The following is a 6,609-nucleotide window of genomic DNA, read 5'->3' on the forward strand; positions in this document are numbered from 1 at the left end:
CTCGGGGAACGGGATGTGGAGAGAGTGGGGAGCGACGCCCTGTATTCTCTCCCTTTTTCGCCCCAGTCCCCGGAAGTGGGACGAAGAAATAGGAAGTTTGCAAACAGTGATGACACCCACTTTTCCCCAGCCCTAGAGCCTTCCCACCCTGCTCAACTGTGTAAACTTTGCCTAAAATAATAATAACAATAAAGTCTCAAAATGTCAAAGACAAAAAAAACTGGATGGATGTGTGGCGACCACTTACCAGGAAGCAGCCCAAACGGGATATTGGTCAGCCCAGTTCACGCTTCAGCTGCAGCTAGCGTGAGTCTGCACTAGGACGGCGCTTAAAGCACTCGGAGTGAGTGGCCATGCACCAACGGCTTGGCGACATTTTCCATCTTAAAAGCCGGTGGCATTGTGTGTTCCTGGTGTCCTTTCCTTTCCACATGTGTGAAGATGGCCCTGACTTTCTCCCTCAAGTGCAGACAACGCCTGGCCTTGCAGTTCGCTTCTGTATAACCTCACGGCATCCTACACGCCACAAGGATGACGCTCCTTAGTCCACAGAAAGCACTGAGAATTGTCTGGAAATGCAGCTGAAAGTGTTGCCATTCGCTTCTGTGAGCTGGGCGCTCAGTGGCAGCCTGTAGGTGCCAGGCTGGTGCTGCATGGCAGGGTGCGGGCCCCACGGGGAGACCAGGGGTCCTGGGTGCTCCAGGAAGAAAGGAGTACTGTTGGGCTGCTGGCCGGGCAGCCCAGAGATGGCTGGCACACATACTGCTGACCGAGCCCACCCGCTCCCTCTTGCACAGGAACCGCCACCTCCTTGCCCCCAACTGAGTGGAAGCTTGCTGATTCACCAGAAGTCATTAGGGGAAAAAAGCTGGTGGGATTCTAGGAGCCACATGGCTTTACATGGCTTTTCTTTCTTCCTGAATCAGGCTGGTCAGTGTCATAAACATGTTATCAGGACCTTGTCTCTTTCTTTCTCTCTTCCTCTTTGCTCTTCTCTGAAACCATCTCAGGGTCCTCAGCGGCGAATACTGCTTCTGTTGGTCTGTTTATGGCCCTAGGGTGGTCAAGCTGTAGTTGCAACTGAACCTGTCTTCTGGACAGGCGAAATACCCTCACCCCAGGGGTCTTTTGCTGTGTTTCTGTGTTTGTTTTAGGTAGAGTTCACATAACATAGATCTTAAAACATACCATACAGTGACACATAGGAGTTCCTCACAGTACATTTTTGATACATTCATATTAACTATGCATATGTATTGCTGAATAAATAAGAATGCCCGTGACTCCCAGTACACAGCAGGGTCACCTGCCTCCCATCCTCCCAAGCACCACACAGGGTGGGCGTCTAGGCTTTCTCTGGGAGCCCAGGTCTTCTGGGTTGGGAACCGGTAAGGCATGGAGAGACCTCAGCTCACGGATGGTACCCTGTGGATGCCTCCTGAAAAATGCCTGCATGAAGACTGGCCAGGGTTCCAGCCCAAGAGACAGAGTTGCAGTGGCTCAAGGAGACCCCTTCTCCCCTAGGACGGTGACACATGGGACCCAAAGTGGTGGCCAGCAGTAGATGCTCGAGACACATGGGTAAACATGATAGAACCAACTAGGAACTGTTTTCCTCCTTGCTAAGCAGGTTGTTCTTATGCTACAGACATGGAAGCCCCAGCAGGCTCAATGTAACCTTCAGAAAACTCAGTCTAAATGCAAAGTAGAGTTTACTAATGTTGGACTAATTAACATGAATTTTTATGAGCTAAAATTTAGAGATGAAACTCACTGGCTTTGTTTCTGTGAAAAGGCAGCTGGCACCTTGGAAAGGGAGCTTGCCTTATCTGTAAGTGTGCACTGGGCTAAGAGCATCAAGTTTAAGGCTCAGACCCTGTGGTAATTCAGAACACCCAGGGGGAACCAGAGCCCAGAGGGGGCGGATCAAAACAGGCTGCTCCTCCTAGGAAAGGGGCTTGAACTTGCAAACACCATTTAGAATCAGAAAGGCAACTTGAAGAACTTAGAACAAATCGGGGGGGAAAACAGCATCAGAATAAAACAATAGTATGGCAAGCAGCAAATCAATGAAGTATTTCATTTTCTGGTTTTTTAAACAGCTGTGCAAATAGAGCTTTTTAATTTTTCACTATCCAAAAAAATTTTTCTTTTACAACATAAAATATAAATTGAAGGTGCCTGCCGCACATGACTAACTTTTCTCTTTTAGCCAAACGTTATTCCAACGTCTAGCATCCACAGAGCCTGCCGACACTGCAGCACCGGGGGCAGTCAGTGGGAAATCACAAACTGGTGCCTCCCAAGCGCTCACCTTTGTGGCTGTCTCCTCAATCTCACTACTGCACGCTCCCCGAAGTGGCTGTAGTTCCATTAATGCTTGCCTTGAGTGTCACAAGCAAGGTACCGTGTACGGGAAAGAGGCTGCAGCTTGGCTCCCAGCTGCACCTGCCCCTCCTCTTCCACACCTGCACGGCGGGAGGAGCACACACCCTGCAGGTGTCCCGTGTCACAGCCATGGATAAAGGGACCTCAAGGACAGATCTGATCACACATTCCGAGTCCTCTGGTGGAATGGCCCTGGACTAGTTTCACATTCATGAGTTGGAATCTCACCATTTGCCTTGCCTTGAAGACTGAGACCAATCAATGAAGAGGTAGCTGGAGCGGTTCGAGTAAACCCGCCAGAAAGGAACATCCAAGTTCGAACGGGTTTGCTCAAACAGAAACAGTCCCATTTGGCATTTCCCATCATTTGTTGCAGTGCTTTTTGATTTGTTTTGCTTTGTGTTTTTAGATGTGTTTCTGCTATTCAAATTTTGTTCCTGTCTTTTGAGATGCCTTTGCTCATTCTGGGAAGACTTGGAGACCTGCAGTGTGGACATGAGTGAGACATGGGGGAGGTGATGGACACTGGGCCTGACAAGCAACTCTGTTCTGTGACTCATTTGTGCCCTTGACTTGTTTGTCAGCTAGAGGGCTTTCTGAAATCTGAATGGACATCGATACATTTTTTTACCTTAGAGCTGCACAGGGATACAATATATTAGAAATTGTAAACTTCAAAAAGTGTACTGACTGGTTTACTCCTTCCACACCTGTCATAGGATTTTGCTCTTAATCGCTCCCTATCAGTGTCGTGGTATCACCAATCCTTTCCAGCAACTTCTGAGGCAGTAAACAACTGTCTAGCAGCCTCTCGGAAGCTGTGCGAGCCGCCTTGGGAAGGAGCCACCAGCTGGTGGCAGCATTTACAAGAGCAGGTCCCATTTCCTTTGCTATCTTGAGGTTCAATTTCAAAACAACGCCAGCCAGCCAGCAGTCTTCACAGGCCGGCGCAGACGCAGCGTGTGGAGGACTGAGGGCTTGGGAGTGGGCGGTGGGGGCAGCTCTGCCCACGGCCGCCCAGCAGCTCCCAGCAGCAGGCAAGGGCTGAGCGGCCGACGCAGCCTGATCTTTTCTCCTCCCAGCCATCCCCTCGGCGCAGCCCCCGCCCGCCCCAGGAAATATAGCTGTGTCATTTGAGAGACATTTTTAATGCCAACCGCTTGTGATGTACCAATTGAAAAGCGGACAATCTTGCTCTGCTCTGTCAGGGAAAATAAAATTAAAGGCGGCGTTTTACCCTGACAGCGAGCAACACCCAGGGCATGAACCCTGGCCAGGCCGCAGGTGAGTAAGCAGAGCTTGCCGTCCCCCACAGCTAGGCTCACTGCAGATACACCCAGCCAGGTGTGATGCACATTCGAAGCACACAAGGCTTGGGGAAATTTTAAATGCTGTTTTTAAATTTAGAAATACATTCTTCGGATTCAAAGACAAATAAATCCTGCTGAGTGCTGTGGTGTGTTGGTGTCAGGTCCCTAACTACAGTTTGTAATTGAGCATTGACATTGCACTTCAACACAATCACACTTCCTACGATACGTCTGATAACCATACCTTCTATATAAATGCTTTCCCAAAACACTATGATTTGATTTCTTGTGCTTTTTGGGTTTCTTATTTTAAATGGTGTTAAACAGTTTGTTCTACCACATGTGCATATTAAATATTCACTTACTTTGGAAAACCAGGCCTGCACCAATAGGCATTTAGAAAAGACTATTTAATCAGCATCTGTAATGATCAGAATCAACACTAAAGTGAAAAGTCTTTACAATTTCCAAGGAGGTGCTGTGACGGTGGTCAAATCTTAATTCTTCAGAGAGCTTGAATTGCAGGCAGACAGCGGCTGCACTGGGCCGTGCAAACCCTTGTATCGCACACACAGGGTAGACAAGCTACAGAACTGTGAAATTTCAGTTGATGCACATCAGCAATAAGATTCGTGCAGAAAGCCTGGCTGGGGAAGCACAAGGCATTCCACAAAGAATCCTGGCTATGTTCGCCAAAGAAACAGAATGACCCGTGAGCCACCCACAGCACCGTGGAAAGCATGAGGTGGCAACGGTGCCCGCTCCTCCGGGTTAGCTGCAGCCCCGATACTAACCCCCGGGGCGAGCACACCTGCGTCCTCAGACACACTGCGTGGAAGCCACAGCCTTGTGCGTAACAGTCTAAGTCAGTTTTTGAGTGGAGTTCACCTGGCCACAAAATGGTGTGGATTTCTGCGAGGTTGAGTGAGCTCAGCGGGCTTGCTGAGCCTGAGCCACAGCGACTGATGCTGAACTCAGCCTAAGGGGCTGACTCGGTAGCATCATGCCTGTCAGGAATCTGTCACCTACCACTCCAGTCTGCGTTTTTATAAAACTTGTCACTTTTAGAAAGTAAGGAAAATTACTACAGAAAGAACTTACTGTATTCCTCAGAGGACCGTGATGGCGTATGCTTACCTGTGCGCGTGCACACACACACACACAGAGTCTTTGTGGAAAGACATGGTCATTTTATTATCTGGGGGGGGAGGAACCCATCCTGGCTGCCCGCTGTTGGCCATGGGCCACCCTCAGCACGCACAGTGAGGCGGCAGCCGACTTCTGCTGGAAAAGCAGGGGACAGCAGCTGGCAAGCCACGAGACACAGAACACACTTGACATCAATAAGCTTTCTCACCATGGGCTGGGGGGAGGCAGTGGGCTTGGGATGACGTTGGGGTCTCCTATGGGTGTGCCGGCCGCGCTCCCCGCTAGAGCTGGCAGCTCTGAGAAGCTATACGTCCAGGCTTGGGTGCAGAGGACCCCGGCGTGGACAGAGCTTAGGACAGTGGCGCCTGTCACTACTGGAGGAGGCTGGGGGGGGTCCCCCTCCCGGGCATCCCTTGGAAACTGATGCCTGACATGTTCACTTAAGAGTAGAATGGCCCGAAACCAAATAAACAAAGACAATAAATAAATAACTCAAAATGACCCTGTTAGCATCCCAGGGGCAGACAGCATGTAAATAAGCATCTAATCACACATGGAAATCCCAAAGTATTATTTTAAAATCCCAAAGGATCCAAAAGAAAAGAACGAAACAATCCCGAAAGATTCATGAGACTAAGCGAAAAAGCAAAGGGGTGTCCCTAACCATCCCAGTCTACTGTTGAGAACAGCGTGGGCGCGCGCGCACAGGGAGGGGGCAGATGTAAATTTCCATCACGCTACAAACCCATCATAATAAAAGCAAGCCACATATTCTTCAAGCTCCAAGATTAAAAAATAGGACCCCTTCATCTTGTCCCCCTGAGTATAGACAGATTGCTAGGCAGCATTTGTTATCATAAAAAAAGGCAAGCAGATCTCAAAGGGAGAGAGAACCTCCGCGCGTGTCCGCCACGGCGGTGGCTTCCAAACGCGCGTGCACACGCACTCGGGGCACACGCCTTGGGCAGCGTGCCTGGAGGCGCCGCTTTAAAAACACACAAAAAATGGAAGCACAGGTCCTGGCGCGGGGGCCTTCACGGCGCGGCTGGCCACGCCGGCTTCTTCCTCCCAGACAGATGCGGCTCGCCCACCGCCACCCCCAGCCCCCAACCGGACATGTGCAAGAAACACAGACGCTGCACCACGGGCTCCGGTCGTATTTCACATCACCGCCCCGCCCGCTACCGCAACCTGCAGTTCCTTCTAAAACACGGTTACAAAACACACAGCGCTGTCCACACGCAAACTTCCAGGACTTAATTTATTGTTTAGAAAGTATATTGACAACAAAAAAATAAAACCCAGCCTGACAGGTAGGTAGACCAGCGCCGCAGATCATCCCCATGCAGACACACCCCTGGCCAGGATCGGTCCCGCGCCGGGTCCTCGGCGTCCTGGCCGGGGCCCCCGCCCTCCCCAGCAGCCGCAGCCGCGCGCGTCGCCTGCCCAGCAAGTCACAAAGCCGCGCGGGGACACGGCCCCGCGGCCCCCAAACGGCGGCCTCCGCCGGCCGTGCGCACAGGTGCGGCCACGCCCACCGCCCGGGTGGGTGCGGGTGCAGGTGCGGGGGTGCCGGGGGCACCGCGGGCGCTGCGGGTGCCGCGGGCGCCGGGGCCCGGGGCCGAGGAGGAGCCGCCCGGGCCCGCGCGTCCCCGCCTTTCTCCTCTCACATCCCCGAAGGCCCGATTTCCCCTCCCGGGGAAGGGCGCCCCGGTCAGAGCCCGGGCCCGCGGGGGAAGGAGGGGAGCCCCGGGCGGGGGTT

The sequence above is a fragment of the Ochotona princeps genome, chromosome 12 (assembly GCF_030435755.1).
Source record: "Ochotona princeps isolate mOchPri1 chromosome 12, mOchPri1.hap1, whole genome shotgun sequence".
Taxonomy (NCBI): domain Eukaryota; kingdom Metazoa; phylum Chordata; class Mammalia; order Lagomorpha; family Ochotonidae; genus Ochotona; species Ochotona princeps.